At 42.5% G+C, this 17,521-nt stretch overlaps 1 protein-coding gene across 13 annotated transcripts in view; it reads right to left on the bottom strand.

The window, feature by feature from the left end:
• The window catches only part of APBB2 (amyloid beta precursor protein binding family B member 2), a 394,104-nt gene extending 383,257 nt beyond the window's left edge, over positions 1-10,847 (bottom strand). For 8 of the 13 annotated variants that reach the window (XM_004448704.4, XM_012529782.3, XM_004448702.4 and 5 more), the window contains exon 1: positions 10,582-10,847. The gene's annotated coding sequence lies outside the window, so the exon portion shown is untranslated. The remainder of the gene's footprint in view (positions 1-10,581) is intronic. The other 5 variants (XM_058299353.1, XM_058299412.1, XM_058299381.1 and 2 more) reach the window with 2 other exon arrangements.
• Between the last annotated feature and the right edge of the window lie 6,674 nt (positions 10,848-17,521).

Raw genomic sequence — 17,521 nt, 5'->3', positions numbered from 1 at the left:
TCCCTCTCCCTGCCCTCAGTAACTACTGTGGCCACTTTCTCCACTTCAATGCTACAACTTCTTCTATCACTAGTCACAATAGTTTTATAGTAGAATATCAGTAAGTCCACTCTAATCCATATTTCATTCCTCCATTCTGTGGACCCTGGGATGGTGATGTCCACTCTACTTCTAGATCAAGAGGGGGCTTAGATTCCACATGGATGATGGCTGCAGTTCTCCTGCTTGCAGTTGTAGGCACTCTTGATTCCCTGCCTCAGCTTTCTATGTTCAGGAATTTATTTGCATTAGTTCACCGAGGGGCAAATCAAGTTAATAAACCTAACTCATGGTAAGGAGATTCTAATTTATTCATTTTACATGGAGAAACACTGCTGCCCAGCAAATCGGGATACTCATTGTGGCAATTCAACTGGCTCCTTTCCTAGGACAAACATCTACTTGGGAAGTGGAACCATCCTACACTGCTGGTGGGAATGTTAAATAATGCAGCTGCTGTGGAGAATAGTTTGGCAGTTCCTTAAAAAGGCAAACACAAATTAACATATGACCCAAAGCAATTCCACTCCTAGGTTCATACCCCCAAAGAACTGAATACAGGAACTTCTCAAAAAGACAGTTGTATACCAATTTTCATAGCACCCGTTACTCACAATAGCCAAACGGTGGACTCAACCCATGTATCAACAGATAAATGGATAAATACCAAGTGGTAAAGACATATAATGGAATATTATTCAGTCATAGAAAATGAAATTCTGATTCATGACACAACATGGATGAACCTCTGAAAATTCTATGCTGTGAAAGAAGCCAGGCATGAAAAGTCACATACTACAGAATTCCACTTACATGAAATATCTAGAAAAGCAAATTCAGAGATAGAAAGGAGATTAGAGGTTACTAGAGGCTGGGGGAAAGGGGAAATGGGGAGTTATTACTTAATGGATATAGAGTCCTGTTTGGAATGATGAAAAATTTTGAGATAGTGGTGATGGCTCTACAAGATTATACATGTAATTAATGCCATGGCACTGTACACATGAAAATAGTTAAAATAGCAAATTATGTTATACATATTTTACCACAGTTCTTTTTTACGTGTACCCAGGATACCGAATGAAGAGCCAAAGCTGCTTAATGAGAACAGAGGTAGCCCCAAGCAGCAAATACGATGCGGCAAGGACGTTGCCACCCTCCAGCGTGGAGGGGTCTTCACTCCACGCCCACCACTCCCACAGCCCAGGAGTCTCAAGTCAGCCACAGAGCTGATGGACACACATGGAAAGCCTCACCTCTCCTGCCTGCAGTCATCAGAAGCATCTGCCATTCTGGCATCACCTACATGGCTGGCACATGACTGTGCATCAGATTACAGTGTACTTTACAACAGAAACGTGCTAAACTGGCGTCTACCCAGAGAGATCCATTAGTTTCAGACATATTTAGTAATTACATCTAGATTTTCCTACCACTCAATTTATGTTCAGACAAAAGAAACAGACAGTGGGGCCATCATCTGGAAGAAAAGGCTCCTCTGCTGAATACGCAGGTTAGGTTCACATCCATTTTCAAATGTGTTATTTTACCTTTTCCCCAACTGCTGAATTTAGGAAAGCCTCACAGTATGGTGGCAAGAACAAGGACACAGGTTTTGTTTAGGAGCTAAGTCATTTGGCTTTTCTGAGCCACAATTTCCTCATCTGTACATGGGGAAATAAGGAGGTACCATACAAGGTGATTAAAAGGACTCAATGTTTCCTACTGTTTTAGGTTCCTCATTGCTAAAGCAAATACCATGCAATGGATTGGCTTAAACAATGGGACTTTATTGGCTCATGGTTTTGAGGCTAGGAGAAGTCCACATCAAGTCATTATCTAGGTGATGATTTCTCCAAGAAGACTGGCATTCTGGAACTGGCTGCTGGCAATCTTTGTTCCTTAGCTTTATGTCACATAGGAATGCATATGGCGGCCTCTCCTGACTCCTTGTTTCCACAGACTTCTGGTTTCTGGCCATTCTCTATGTGGCTTTCTCTCTGTGCCTGAACTTCATTCTCTTATAAAGGACTACAATAATACGAGCAGTGCTGATGTGTGCAAGGGGTGTCATGCCACGCAGGGGTGTCCCCCACATAGGGGAGCTCCATGAGCAAGGAGTACACCCCATAAGGAGAGCCACCCAGTGTCAAAGAAAGTGCAGCCTGCCCAAGAATGGCGCTGCACACACAGGGAGCTGACTCAACAAGATGACTCAACAAAAATTGAAACACAGATTCCCAGTGCCACTGATAAGGATAGAAGCAGTCACAGAAGAACACACAGCAAATGGACACAGAGAGCAGACAACAGGGGAGATGGGGAGAGAAATTTAAAAAATAATAATAAAATAAAAATTTTAAAAGATACTTTAAAAAAAATGAGGCAAAGATTAGAATATTCACAGATAAACAGAAACTGAGAGAATTTCTAACCAAGAGACCACATTTTCATATAATACTAAAGGGTGTGCTACAGCCAGAAAAGACAAGACAGGACAGAGAGGCCTGGAAGAGAGTCTAGAAACAAAGATTATATCAATAATAGTAACTAAAAATGTCAAGAGTGGTGAAAATAAAATATGACAGATAAAACTCAGATAGTCAGGAATAAACTTAATCAACAATTTAAGGCATTTGAATTCAGAAAACTGCAACTCAAAGTTAAAAGAAATTTAAAAAGGCCGAAATAACTGAAAGAACATACCATGCTTACGGATTGGAAGACTAAATATCATTCAGATATCAATTCTACTCAAATTGATAAACAGAATCAATGCAATCCCAATAAAAACTCCGCCACCAGTTTTTTTTTAATTGAAAACACGATTATCAAGGGGACTGAAGAGCCAGAAACATCTTAAAAAGGAAAAGTGAACCCTCATCTCCATATAAATCATATTACCTAGCTATAGTGGTAAAAAAAAAAAAAAAAAAAAAACCGGTATGATCCTGGAATAAAGACAGATACATAAACCAATGGAACCAAATTGATGGTTCAGAAACAGATCCTCACATTTTGGTCAAGTGATTTTTTACTAGCCTGTCAAACCCACAAAGCTTGGGCAGAACAGTCCATTCAACAAACGGTGCTGAAAGAACTGGATATCCATAGCCAAAAGAAGGCAAGAGGACCCCTATCTCATACCTTATCCGAAATTAACTCAAAATGGATCAAAAATCTGAAAACAAAAGAACCATAAAGTTCCTAGAAGAAACTGTAGGAAAATATCTTCAAGACCTGGTGGCAGGTGGTGGACTCTTAAAGGAGATAAGAGGAGGACAGAGATGGACTACTTATGTTTAATGTATGTAGAAGTTTTAATTTGCTTTATTGTAAAAGTGTGGAAATATATAGAATGGATGGTAACAAATAGCGAGTAACAGCCATTTTATAAATGGAGATGTGGCTGAAAATGGTAGTCTAGGTATGTAAATGCCAAATGACAGAATGCTAGAGAATAATCTAAGAACTGAATAGCACAGTAAACCAAGAGGTGGATGAGAACTGTGATTGATGGTACAGGTGCAAGATTATCCTTTGTGAAGTAGAGCAAGATGTATATCACTATTGCAGGTGGTGGAAATGTGGAGAATCATGAGAAAAACACAACTGGAGTGACCTATAGCCTGTGGTTAGCAGTAATAATATAATATTCTTGCATTTAAGCCAAAGATGTACTGTGTTGATAATGGGACATTATGGAAAATATGTGCCAAATATACACTATGTTGTGGCAACAATCAGTTGATATTATCTTATCTGTAACAAATGTTCCCCCACAGTATGGTATGTTGATAGAAGGATGTTGTTTGGGAATTCTGCACATGTACATGACTATTCTATAAGTTTACAACTTCTGTCATAAAAAATATATTTAAAAAATAGTAAGAGGGTAGGCTGGGAGAAAAATACACCAAATGTAAGTTAAAGACTATAATTAGTAGTAAGATTTTGAGAATATTCTTTCATAATTTGTAACAAACATCTCATGACAATGCAAGATGTTGATGGAGGCTTGATGTATGGGACCTCTGTATAATGTTATGCATGTCTGCTTTTTAAGTTCACAACTTTTACTATACACTTATTGTTTACGTATGTTCATATATAAATGATAAAAATATAATAACAGTGGGTTGGAGGAAAATATCTTAGTTACTAGTAATAAATCTTGACAATGCTCTTGAATCATTAGTTTAAAAGGTTTAACAACAATGCAAGGTATTGGGGTAGGGTGAGTTATGAAAGTCCTATATGATGTTATATATGTTTGTTTTGTAAGTTCATTTAACTATTACTGTACACTTATTGTTTATGTTATATATGAGTAACATACTTCGATAAATTTTTAAAAATATATCACTTAGGACAATCATTCTGCATTTCCCTCCCTGATTTGCCAGTGAATTAGAAAGACCTAAACTAAATGCATGTGCTCATAAGAGCAAGATGGAGAATAAGAAACTTAGTACAATCAAGAGAGAGATTTTTAAAAGTGGAAGGAAAAATGTATTGTGTGATTGATTTATGCCAACTATAAAATGTATGTCTTACTACAGTAAAATATAACTGAAATCTCTTTAACTGAAGGAATTCTATAATAAAGGATGATCAATTTTTATCAGGGAAAAAAAATTCAGAAATTAGGTAGTGTTTTTGTTTTTTTATTTCCCCCAAAACCACAAAGAGCACTAAAGCTAAAGGTAAATAACAGCAATTCCATTGGCAAATTTTTCCTAAGCTTCCTCAGCAATTCACCAAAGATTGCCTTGGAGAAGATGATACTGCAGTGGTCCAAACACAAAGTGAATGTTACACAATCCTTGGTTCTATGGCTTTGATTCCACTAGTATTTCTTAGAATTGCCAACCCCAAATTGCTATTGCATGTGGTCTTGGCACAAAGAGGCTTGCAAGCAGAGAAATAAATGCCAAGATCCATCATTTCACAGCCTCGCCTGCTGAAATTCATATTTCAATCACTTGTCCCTTCTGGACTCTCTGACCTTCATCATTCCTTTGGGTACTTTCCTCGTCATTCTCAGGCTATAATCGAAAAATACTCACTGGTTCCCGAAGCCCTTTCCCAATTAGCTCTCACTCAGTTCCTAGGATCTTGGGTCTGTACCAGTGACTCCACATTCCTAGAAGGCTCTGTGGCCACATCAGCCCACCCTCAGATCCTGCTTCAGTTTGGCCTGGCTCCCACATTACATCTCAATCCTGAGCGCAGGTCCAGACTCCCACACATATCAAGTTTATGGACGTTTAAGTTGCCAAATAAAAATATTCCCGATGATTCATGTAAGAAAGTAAAATCTTACAAAAAAAAATTAAAAGAAAAAACCTCAGTGAAAAGGATACATCATTTATTTTGAACACACTTATGAAATACTACATTGTCATTATCATTTTGATAAGGTCAATGAAAATGTCAACAATCGCCCATGACCAAGCACCTTGCTTTGCACTTGGTAGACATTCAGTTACTTTTAAATTATGGAATAAATAGTAGAAACTGAGCTCTGAGTAATGGGGCAGTGGCTTTAGGTATATCATCTCCCATACCCCATGTAATGTCACCTTGCTTCTTAAGAAAGAACATTTTCCTTCACTCTTTGGAGCTCTTCAAGTTCTCTCCATTCTCATCCTCCTAAGGGCACACTTCTCTCAGCTCACCTCCAAAACCCTGCAGTCCTGTAGTCAACTTAAAAGAAAAAGCAAATTTAGTCCTCCTGCTCTAAGCATTCCTGAAATGTACTTGGCCAGTAGAAGAACACTTCAAAAACCTCAGTTACCACCTAACAGACAAGATTTTGCAAGACTACCACAGGAGGAAATGACCAGCACTCTGCTTTAGACTTTATTTATAACCATTGTCAAATCATTAACAATACAGAAAAACTTTACTCCATAATTCCATGCTATTTATTTTTTCCATATTATTTTCCCATCTTTGTCCACATGAATCTGTAGATTTTATATGCCAATAAACTATACACTGGATTATTAAAGTAATGTATGCTCATTAAAAGATTAAATAAGATTCAAACATTATAGAAATAGGTTACATAGAAAGGGACTATCTCCTTTAACACTCTACCCAAACAGTTTAACACCTTTAAACTGATGCAGGCAACCTTACTTCTTGCCAACTTGTGATCACGTCACTTTACTCTCCCTTCCTCTCTCACAGCTCCCAGAGTCTTTGTGGAGTTCCTGTCCCATTTCTAACAGGCATCTAGGAACCTGGAGCCTATCTACGATAGAATCACTAGAGTCAGTTTCCATTCATCGTCAATTATTCAAATGGGGATAACAACTTGGGCTACTCCCCATCTGCCACACTTTAAAGTTAATGAGGTTTTGTGGGCATCCTGAAAGTAAAGTGCACTAAAAACATCACAGCTTGCCAAAAGTAAAAGCTCTTGATATTGCCAATGATGAGAAAGCACACTTTGAAAGCCACCATTCCCGCCACTGCAGAAACCAACTGTGGGCACCTGCCTAGTAAAGCACATTATTTCAGTGACCAAGTGCTGCATTTCTAATGAAGGGTGGAAAAGAACAAACAGGGAATGGGAAAGGCTTGCCATAATTTCACCTGGGCCCCAGCAGCCATAATATAGACACTCTTTTCGCTTCCTTGGCTGCTCAAAAACCATGCATGCAATGGGTTGGCTTTAAAAATGAAAATTTATTGATTCATGTGTCCGAGGCTAGACACAGTTCAAACCAAGGCATCATCAAGATGATGCTTTCTTCCTGAAGACTGGCGTTCTGGGGCTGGCTGCCAGCAATCCTTGGTCCTTGGTTCCTCTGTCACATGGCAATGCATATGGAGGACTTTCCTGGCCTCTCCCTTCTCTTTTGGGTCCTGTTGATTTCAGCTTCTGGTTCTTCCCTCTAAGGCTTTCCTCCATCTGAATTTCATTCTGCTTCTAAAGGACTCTAGTAATAGGATTAAGACCCATCCTCATCGGGTTGGGCCACACCTTAACTGAAAGAACCCCATGAAAAGGTCCTACTCACAATGGGTTCACACTCACAGGAATGGATTAAATTTGAGAACACATTTTTCTGGGGTTCACACTCCAAACCACAACAGACAACAGCCTCTGCAATCCCTGTAGAGGCTTTTTCCTCAGATGATCTACATGCCCAAGAGCAGAAAATCTCCCCTTAGAAAAGGCTATAAAAGGGATTCAAATATCGAATGCAAATATAATCATTAATCAAATCTAATCATTACCTTACCTCATTACTAGACTGGCTAGGCCACAAACAGTTAATTTCATGACAACCATTCTATTGACAAACAAAAACTAAAAGACTAAAAAGGAACCACAAAGCTGTGGCAGTCTAGACAGTGAAGCATGAAAAAAGTTGGCTGCTTCAGCTCTAAATAAGTTCCCCTCCTCCAATGGCTCCATCACAGACCTCCCAACCAAAACAAGAAGGACCCAAGAGATACCCAGAAGGTGTATTCTGCTGGACCCTCAATTTACAGATGGGAAAACTGAGGCCAACTGATGTTCCCAAGTTCACAGAGTGAATTAAAGTAGCAGAGAGCTTGGCCCTAACCCAGCCCAGAAGACAAGCCGTCAGAGTCCCTAATTTGGTGGCCTTTCCACTAGACCCTACAAGACCCTTTACCATGGCCAGTCTGTCCCTCTGCCTCTTGACAAACCATTTCAGCTGAAAGAAGTGTCATCAACATGCATCAATGTACAGAATGTGCACTAATAGCATATTAAAATAAAAATGGGAGATATGGACTTATCTTCCTTGTATGTGATTTTGTTGATAGTACAACACTGTTGAAAAATAAATGAACACGAAACATTTTAAATCTAGAAGGAAGCTTTTCAAAAACATTTTTAAAAAATTTTAAGACAAGTTGTTTCAATCAAATCTAATTCTAAATAGCAAATCAAAACATTTTCCAGAAGAATGCTTACTGAATAATAATGAAGCCAGTTGAGGGTATTTTCATTTGAGATAAAGCTTTAAAATTCTATTGGGCAATCAAATAGTATCCACCCCTGGGAGGGGTTTCCTTGGGAAGCTGACATTTATTGCAAAGATGATAACAGTATAGTACAGTAAATGTAAAGAGCCTAATACCAGGCAGCACTGAGTAAATGCTAGCTTCCTTACCCTAAGGTGTGAAAAGAAGTGTCACCCACATAAACTAGTAAGGTAGATAACATCTTCTCATAATACTTAAAAATCTGTCCTAAAAAAATAAAAAATAAATTTTAAAAATCTGTCCTGTTAAAAGTAAAGTGTGATATCATAAGGGCACTATCTATTCTAAATGAGTAACAGAGAGATGCAGAGAGACAGTATTTTCATATTTCTTAAAAGATGAATTTAGATATTTAGGAATCAAGGTAATCAACATAACATTATTCTAATATTATGGCAAGACCTTCCACATTAACTCCAGCTGAAACAGAAAAAAAATGAATTCAATGTTTGTTGTTTCTCTGATGGCAGGAAAAGAAAACAATTAACAGAAAGTTGAAACGACATAAAAAGAGAACTGGTCGGATTTTTGTAATATTTAATAGTCTTTTCCTAAATAATTTTGTAATAGATATTCATATTACTACAGCTAAGTGTACAATGACTCTTTTATATCAGCTCAAGCTTTTCAGCTACCACTTTAGTAAAGTTTCAGAAAGCAGGTTCGTGCTTGCTTCTTATCAACTAGCTGTTATTCAAAGTATCCACCCCAAGAGAGAATAAAACTATACAACATAGAGACCTTCCCTGGAAAGGGATCCAACTTTAGGGTCCATTCTCAAAGACCCTGAGCAGATATCTAGAAACATAATTGCATCCCCATTTTATGAAGACACTGGGTGATTTTGGGGGGTCACAGAGTAGCCTGATGAAAAATGGCCAGCAAGAGAATTCTTGCTGCTTCCCCCCTGCTGTTCCAACAGCCGGCTGTACTCTACTGCCACCTGTGTTCCCCCAGCTTGGAGGGCTCCCATGCTCTGTGAACAAATGTCAGCCTTTCAAACCTGCCATTGCTAGGATTTTGCAAGTTATGATAAACAATTGTTGAACACATAATACTTTCCAGCTACAAAATGAAACCACAACAAGGCTGCTGCCTAAATTCATAAAGAAATCCTGCTTCAAATATTCCCTATTCCGGAAAGGCCATGAATGAATTCAGACACCCAATCATCACGGCCATGTGAAGATAGGATTTAAAATACAAATCGCAGCGGCATGAAAAATATATAAAGATTTCAAAGACCAAAATGCAGACACAACAGGTCGGGATACTAATGTTTATTGTTATTGGTTTGAGACAGTGAAATATTAATACAAATTAACAGCCCAATGCCAACCTCACAAAGTTTCCTCAATTCTTGGAATTCAACTACCACCGCCGGCATCATTTGCAATAACCCTTTAGATATCTCTCCTAAGTCATCAGCCAACAATGTAAAAGCCAGTGACTGAGGGACTAGATAAAACTGGCCCCTCAGAGCACCTAAAGCGTTGAGGCTTCCAACACTGACCTTTTTCTCCTCTCAATTTTGGATCTCCCCAACCACACCATCAATCCAAAAACGCCTGGGGCGGTCGTTGCTCTAAAACTGTACAGAACTTGGTTGCTAAACTGCCAAAACTCTCGATCTGATTTCGCTAGAATTTTTTTTAAATTCAAGTACCACCCTCCCAGTGCCCTTTGCCTCTCACCCTTTGGTTCTAATTCTCTTCACCGACGTCTACACCACCTTTCAGGGTTTCTACGGCACTCCGCAACCCTCCCTTCTCCCAGCTCTTTTTCACGGCACAAATGTCATTTGTAGCGTTCAATCCCCCATTCCTCCCCCAGGACAGCTGAGAGGCATTCCGGACCTAGTAGCCAGCTTCCCTGATTCGGACCCCTTTCGCAATGCCATTTTCTAGTTAAAGCGCTCTCTCAGCTTCCGAGGGGGAAAATGAACTTTTCCCCCTTTTATCTCGCAGCGGCTTGTCTTCGAATCCGCGAGAAGCCAGCATCTTCTCCGACTCCCCGACAGGAGCGCGCTGCCGCCGGGGCAGAGAGCCCGACCGCACCGCGGAGGCCGGTGCCGAGGCAAGGGGGTGTGCGCTCTCGCCCGCCCGCACCTACCCGCACTTTTCCTCACCGCAGCCCCCACCCGGGCCTACCCCCTGCCGGGTCTCCCCCCGCCCCTGGTCCTGCCAAGCCCGGGCTGCTAAGGAAAGGAGGGCGCCGGGAAGCAGGAAGGATGGAAGTCGAGGAGGGAACCCGCAGTCGCTGTGCCACCCGGCCCTGCGACGCGGGCGCAGGACGCACGGGACTCCGCAGCGGACGCCCGCTGCAGATGCAACGGCAGCTGCTGCAGCTGTGGCCGCGCAGCCCTGGGGCTGGGAGAAGAGGAGCGGCCACCGGGGATAACGCGCAGACACTCGCCCGCACACTGCAGCCGCTGCCTGGGTCTCTGCCCAGCACTCCAGGGCCGCCCCCAGGGCCCGGGGCGGAGGCAAGGAAGAAAGCGGGGCTCACCAGCGCTGCGCGCGGCGCTCGCTTCGGCTCCGGCGCCCGGCGGCTCGGCTCCAGTCTCGCCCTTCCCGGAGCACCTGGATCAAGCTGCGGGTGCAGCGCACGAGCTTCCTACTTGAGACCTGCACGGGCTTCGGCGACTGAGCATGCCCAGTGCCGCTCCACGAGTCCAGAGCAGGGAGCGGTGCCCGCGAAATTCCACCTCTCCAGGCTTTGGCGGCTGCTGAGCGTGGGGAGGCTGGAGCCGGGCGGCGGGGCGGGGGCCGAACGTGAGAAAGGCGGGGCCGGGGGCGGGGGCCGGGGAGGAAGGGTGGCGGGCTGCGCTCCTAGTGCGCCTCCTGCAGGTGGAGCTCCAGCGGCACGGCCTCCTGGAGGCACGGTTTCCCCGACTGCTTTGCAAGACCGCTGGGAGGCAGTGGGCGCCAGGGTGTCGAGACCCGAAGACTGGGGGTGGTGGCGCAGGACGGGTATCTTCTCTATGTAGGCTAGCGTCTGTCTGGGCCAAAGGCCATTGGGTAACCTTATCCCTGGGTAGTCTCATCTCCCACATTTCTGTATTCCTGTACAATAGGAAAATGTCCCCAGAAAAGGGCTGCACACAGCAACCCAGGCTAGCTGCTATTTGTAGGCGAGACCTTTATCCTTCCTTCTGCCTTCTCCCCAACCGAACTCATGTAACACACACACACAACCCTCCTACAATCTTCTGCAGGCAGATCATCCTAAAAGTAAACTAACAGTAATTATATAATAATGGTTCAACCTCACTTACTCTCTTGCCCAGCCCTACAGAATCTGAAATAATCAACCCGCACCCGGCCCTCCCTTATTTTTCAAGTAAGGATGCTACGTAGTGGTCCATTACTTTATTCCTTCGCACATCATGAACTGAGGATCCACAAGGTGCCTGGCTGTGGGTTCTGCCTGGAGAGAGAGGTGAATAAAAAAGACCTGGGAGCTTAGAGTCCAGCCGGGTGGCTAAAGAACCACCAAATAACCACCCAAATACGTCGTTTCAAACATGGGGAATGCTAAGAAGGAAAAGTGCAAGATGCCAAGAGAGCGTACAACGGGGACTGATGGGAGTCTAGGAGTAGGGTGAAAGGAATGAGGGGTGGCAAGAAGCTGCCTTGGGAATGAGGGGGTTCTGGCCTTTTTACCCCTATAATCTTTCCCCAAGAGCCGCCTATCAAGTATGTGCATCGTGGACGGTGGCGGGGGTCGTGGGCGCCAGAATTTAGCCCACTTTGGGGACCTGCCGGCTCTGTACGCAGGGAAGAGTTCTGGTTTATCTACGCCCTGCAGGACCAGAGAGGCGAGGGCAATAGCCCCAGCCCACCCCGCCTGTCAGCAGCAGAATCGAGACCGGTGTCCGGTCTCCAGCCTTCCAGGAGGGTCCTCTTTCCTCACAGCACCCAGCGGCAAAGGAAGAGCTCCGCCCTGCAGCCCCCAGGTCTCGGGGGTCTCGGACCTTAAGTGGCACCTCCCCCTCCCGGCTCGGTCTCCTCCAGACGGAGAGGAAAACCCGAGGTGGAGTCAGACGCGGTGGGGCGGGGCGACGTGCGCAGGCGCGGTGGCTGCCAGGTTGGGCCGAGGAGGCGCCGGGCTCCACACCTGATGTAATCAGCCTTCCGGAAACGGCTCGGGCAGCTGCGCGCACCCAGGAAACGCTTTCGTGCCGCCCGCGGCCGCCCGCGCGAGTGCTGAGCTTCGTAGCCGCCCGCCTTCGCCCTGAGGAACCGCAGGCGTGGTCGGGAAGTCACCGCCTGGGGAAACAGTCCCTGTATGCCGGAACAGTGACTTGGAAACGGCCGGAGAGCGTGCAGTGCGGGCAGGAGGACATGCTCTCGTGCATTTCCAGAGAGAACAAGGGGAGGGGGCTCTTTAACCTTCCTTTGCTTCCTTCTTTCTTAACGCTTCCTACACACATTTTGTTTCCTTCTCACTGAAAGAACGTTTATAGTAACAGCAATTTTAGAAGGGCCTTTAGAGTGGTTGGGACTTTCTCATTCCCAATCTGGGTTGCTAAATATGTGGACTGCACGTTACCTCGTCTGCTACATAAATCTTTCCCCGCGCACTCGTTTTATAAACTACTGGTTTCTCTATTCCACATCATTTAAAGGTATAAGGAAAATCAATTCTCATTTCACTACCTCATGCAAATTTGATGTGTTTTGTGAGTGGGTTGTTTTCCTTCGTGCTGACTCGTCCATGAATTGTTTTCCAAGAAAATGACATGTTTCAAGAGAATGCTTTCAAAAGCATGGAGGCAAATGCAGTGAACAGTAGATGAAATTAGCTCTCTAAGTCCCTTAGGGACTGACTCTGCTAAGTGGAAAAAATAAAGGAGATTCAAGGAATTTTAATCGGAAGAATACTTGAAAATTGTTCTAGAATCAAATCTTGATCAACACGTGGGTTTACAGATGCGATGTACCTCTTTGGCTCAAAGAGGTAAATGACTTTTCCTTACTTAAAGGACAAAGCAGTGGCAGAACTTGAACTTGAACCCACGTTTTTTAGCACCCACATCTAATGAAAAACTTTTTTTGCCACAAATACTATATAGGAAATGCAAGATTATATTACGATACTGTTTTTCAATCCAAATGTTACAAAGTACAAAATAGGTGACCGCAAAAGGGATCCTATTACTTCTTGCTTCTGAAGTTACTAATCTTTAATGCTTGATCAACGACCTATCCAACCACTTCTAAGATAACCAAAGACTAGGCATTAAACTTTTCACTTAAAGCGTAATGAAATTCTGCAAAACTACAGTCAAGGAGAAATCTTATCTTGTGTCAACAGTTAAAGCCTCTATTATTTTGTTTGATCATGTGGTGTTTGAAATTTTTGAAGTGTAACTGAGAGAATTTTAATGATCACAATGTAATATTGGAGTTACGATTTGCCTGTATACTAATTTAAAATACTTTTACAAAATGGAAATCAAAGTTAAATAAAAAATAATTACAGAACGCATGCCTACAATAAGATAATAACTTCAGAATTGTGTCTTTTTATCTTGATGAATGTTTATTACTTTCTGGAATGTTTCAACATTTAGTGATCTGGATAAATGTCAAAATTCAGAGAAGCAAAATTCAAACCTATCACAAGGTACTGTTATAAAATAGCTAGCTTTTATTGAGTGCTTAACGAGTGCCAGATACTGGCTAAGCATTTTACATCGGTCTTTTAACTTAATCCTCATAACCACTCTATGAGAGAGGACTACTGTTATCCTATTTTAGAGATTGGGAAACTGAGGCCAGGGAATGTAAAGTAATTACATTGAGTAACTAATTCAAGGCATAACACATTCAGTGGCAGAACTAGGCTTTGAATCCAAACCATTTTCCTGGAGCATGGGCTCAAAAAATATTCTACACAGAAAAATGTAAATACAGAGAAAATGGTCATGATTTTAATCTGACTCGAGAAAGGAAATGTAAATGATGTTGCACTTATGAAGACAGGGAAGCGGTAGATTCCTTTAAGTTCTTGTCTATGTTACATAATTGAATTTAAGAACATTCCAGTTTAGTAAGGCCAGTAAAAAGAATTTATTTGGGGAATGGGGGAAAGAATAGAGCTTGCTGAGAAATGGGAGAGAAAGATGGAAATACACACCAACATGTGGTGCAGGCTCCTCTAGGCAGAGAGAGCGCCTCTGCCTCCTGCGGTTAACCTTTGAACTGCTCATGATTCCTGCCCCTTGCTAATGGAAAGGGGATGGGCCCTACCCTGTTATTGGTTACACTCACCAATGGTGGGGCCAATAGTGAGGCCTGTTTGGAATATCCAGGACTAAGAGGAAGTCCTGGAAACAGGAACTGGGACCTCAAGGTCTCAGCAAGGTCTTGCAGCACTGTTGTCATCGGGTCTGTCCTGTGGTGGCTCCTGTGGTGGCTCGTCTTCTCCTCCGTTAACCCTGTACTAACCTGCCTCCCTTACTTATCTTCAAAAGAAAGAGTTGGTAAAATACATTTGTTGTCCATTGTGGGAATGGACCCCTTCTTAATGAATTGGGGTCCCCAGGATAGGGACCAGCCTTATCCACAGATATAAGGTAGATAATCAAATACCTAATGATCTTTCAGAAGTACCAGCAAGTCCTCCACTCTGATAAACCCTCAGTGGCTGGCTGGGTTCTCTGTTGTTCCTGAACTGTCCAATATAGAATCACTAGTCACAAAAGTTTATTTAAATTTATTTAAATTTAACTTAATCAAAATTAACTAGAACGCAAATTTCAGTTTCTCTGTCACACTAGCCGTATTTCAAGCACTCAATAGCAATATGTGCCTTGTAGTTAACATATTTGGAAAGTGTAGATATAAAAATATTTCCATCACTGTAGAAAACTTTATTGGACAGCACTATTCCTGAGAGGATCATGATTCCAGCTCTACCTTCTTCCCTGAATTTCAGTCCTATTTTTCCCAAAGAAAAATTTCAGAGTGTAGAATACTGTCATGCTAAGAATGTGGACTTTGAAGTGAGACCTTGTTTCACATTCCAGCTCTTTTTATTTACCAGCTGTGTGACTTTGAACAATACTATGCCCAGCTCAAGGTAAGTACTCAACACATTACCTTAAAATTATTGGTAGTATGACTAATTACTTAACCACCTTATTCTTTTGCCTCTGTGTGGTTTCCTTGTTTTTTCATTTTAAAAACTTCTTTAAGAAGTATTTTTCATATTCACATTTACATTTGATTTTACATTAAATAGGTAAAGTGTGTTTAATTACAGAATTCTTATTAATGAAATAAAAACTAGGAAATACAGATAAGCAGGAAAAAAAATTAAATCCCCTATTGTTTAAGACAGCTCTTGGTTGCAAACAAAAGGAATCCACTCTAGCTCTAGGTAACGTATCCAGCAAAAACATGTATTGCAGGATGTCAGGTAGTTTACTGCATCAATGTAAATATGGAGAATTCAGTTTAGAAATGGGCCAGGGGAAGCAGATTTGGCCCAACGGATAGGGCATCCACCTACCACATGGGAGGTCCAAGGTGCAAACCCAGAGCCTCCTGACCTGTGTGATGAGCTGGTCCACATGCAGTGCTGATGCACGCAAGGAGTACTGTGACACGCAGGGGAGCCCCACGCGCAAAGAGTGCATCCCGTAAGGAGAGCCGCCCAGCAAGGAAAAAAAAAAGTGCAGCCTGCCCAGGAGTGGCACCACACACATGGAGAGCTGACGCAGCAAGACCACGCAACAAAACAAGACACAGATTCCAGGTGCCGCTGACAAAAAGCGGGCACAGAAGAACACACAGCGAATGGACACAGAAAGCAGACAACTGGGGGGGTGAGGGCGTGGGGAAGGGAAGAGAAATAAATAAAAAATAAATCTTAAAAAAAAAAGAAACGGGTCAGGATCTCTGGAAAGCTGGCAGCAGACAACATACACAAGGCTATGGCACGGTATGTCACCAGCAGCAGCACTCCACTAGCCACTTGCCACCGTTTCTGTTCCTAAATCTTTGCAACTTGGCATCACCTTTCCCTCGTCAAAGTCACAAAGCCTAAGGCCCCCTGCCTTTGCCCGAACAGACAGAAGGCAGAGAGAGACAGAATGCTTGCCTCCCTTTAGCTTCCATAACGGGCTGTGGGGCCCTTCTCCCATCTAGACTCACACAAGCGGGGAGTCCAAAACTAGGAAGGACTTATCTCACACACCTCTCCCCCATGCCACAACACTTTAAGCATATTTGATCACACCTTTGCAAACACATCATTTCTACTTTAATGCTGTTGTGCCTTTGATGCTCTTCCCTTTGCCTAGAATATGCCCCCTGCTTTATACGTTGCCCCACTCCTGTCTCTATCTCCGCATCTACTTTTCAAAATCGTACTCAGTCTTCAACGGCCAACCCTGAAGCCTGCCCTGAATCTACCCTACAGGTTAACTGCTCACTTCTTGCTTCCAGCGCTCCTCAGATGCTTTTGTAGCACCCCTTCCATACAGAAGGATGTTACACCCTTCTTTTCTGCAATATTGTGAGCTCTTATTTCCAGTCTTATCACATAGAAGATGATAAATATGTTTAATGAATGAAGAAAGGAAGGAAAATAGAAAAATTAGCTTTTACAAGCATTATACTTTGCATTACTACGAACATTAACTTATTCTGGATTTGTGACTTCAGTTTCTCTGAGAGTATAAAAACTGATGCATCACTTTTCCAGAAGAGGCAACTGAGGCATGGAGGACATAAGTTACTCTCCCAAGGTCACACAGCTATTAAAGACAGAAGCAGAATTTGAACAAGGCAGTCTGGCTCCGAGATCAGGCTCTTACCTAAGAGACATTATACTTCTGTGAAAGGCAGAGCATTGTCCTTTTGGGGGGGATTTCCTCCACATCATTTTTGTAAGCCCTGACAGCCTCTGGTAAGAGAACACAAATTAATTTTTCTTTAAATTTTCACTGTTGCAAAATATATTTAGTAAATTTCATAAAAACTTATGTTTCTTGGACAATAATGGATGGGCTCTATACAAGAATTTACGGAAATTCATTTTCTGAGCACAAAAGCACACAATAAAAGTAATCATTCTCTTTGCCCTTCACCAGGTTACCTGGAGTTGTTACCGCAGATACCGGCATTTTATTGAACTGACTCAGGCTACAAAGAATATATATTTTTATGCCAAGGGCAAACTCTTCCCCCTATAAGATATCCTCTCATCCCTTAAGAATCCTTATTTTCCTAGGAATCAGACAGCAGAAATTTGAGTTCAGAGTAGCAATGTGGGTGCCTCATTATCATCTGCACAGTTAAGGACAAGAATTTAAATCTTGAATTCAGGGAAAACATCGTCTTTATGTTCAAGGGGTACAACATCATCTTTATGTTCAAGGGGTACAACATAACACCATCTATTGTGGAAAAATATTCAATTTAAAATTCATGTA

Source organism: Dasypus novemcinctus, chromosome 1, assembly GCF_030445035.2.
Source record: "Dasypus novemcinctus isolate mDasNov1 chromosome 1, mDasNov1.1.hap2, whole genome shotgun sequence".
In the NCBI taxonomy this organism is placed as follows: domain Eukaryota; kingdom Metazoa; phylum Chordata; class Mammalia; order Cingulata; family Dasypodidae; genus Dasypus; species Dasypus novemcinctus.
This window is presented reverse-complemented; position numbering and strand designations above follow the sequence as displayed.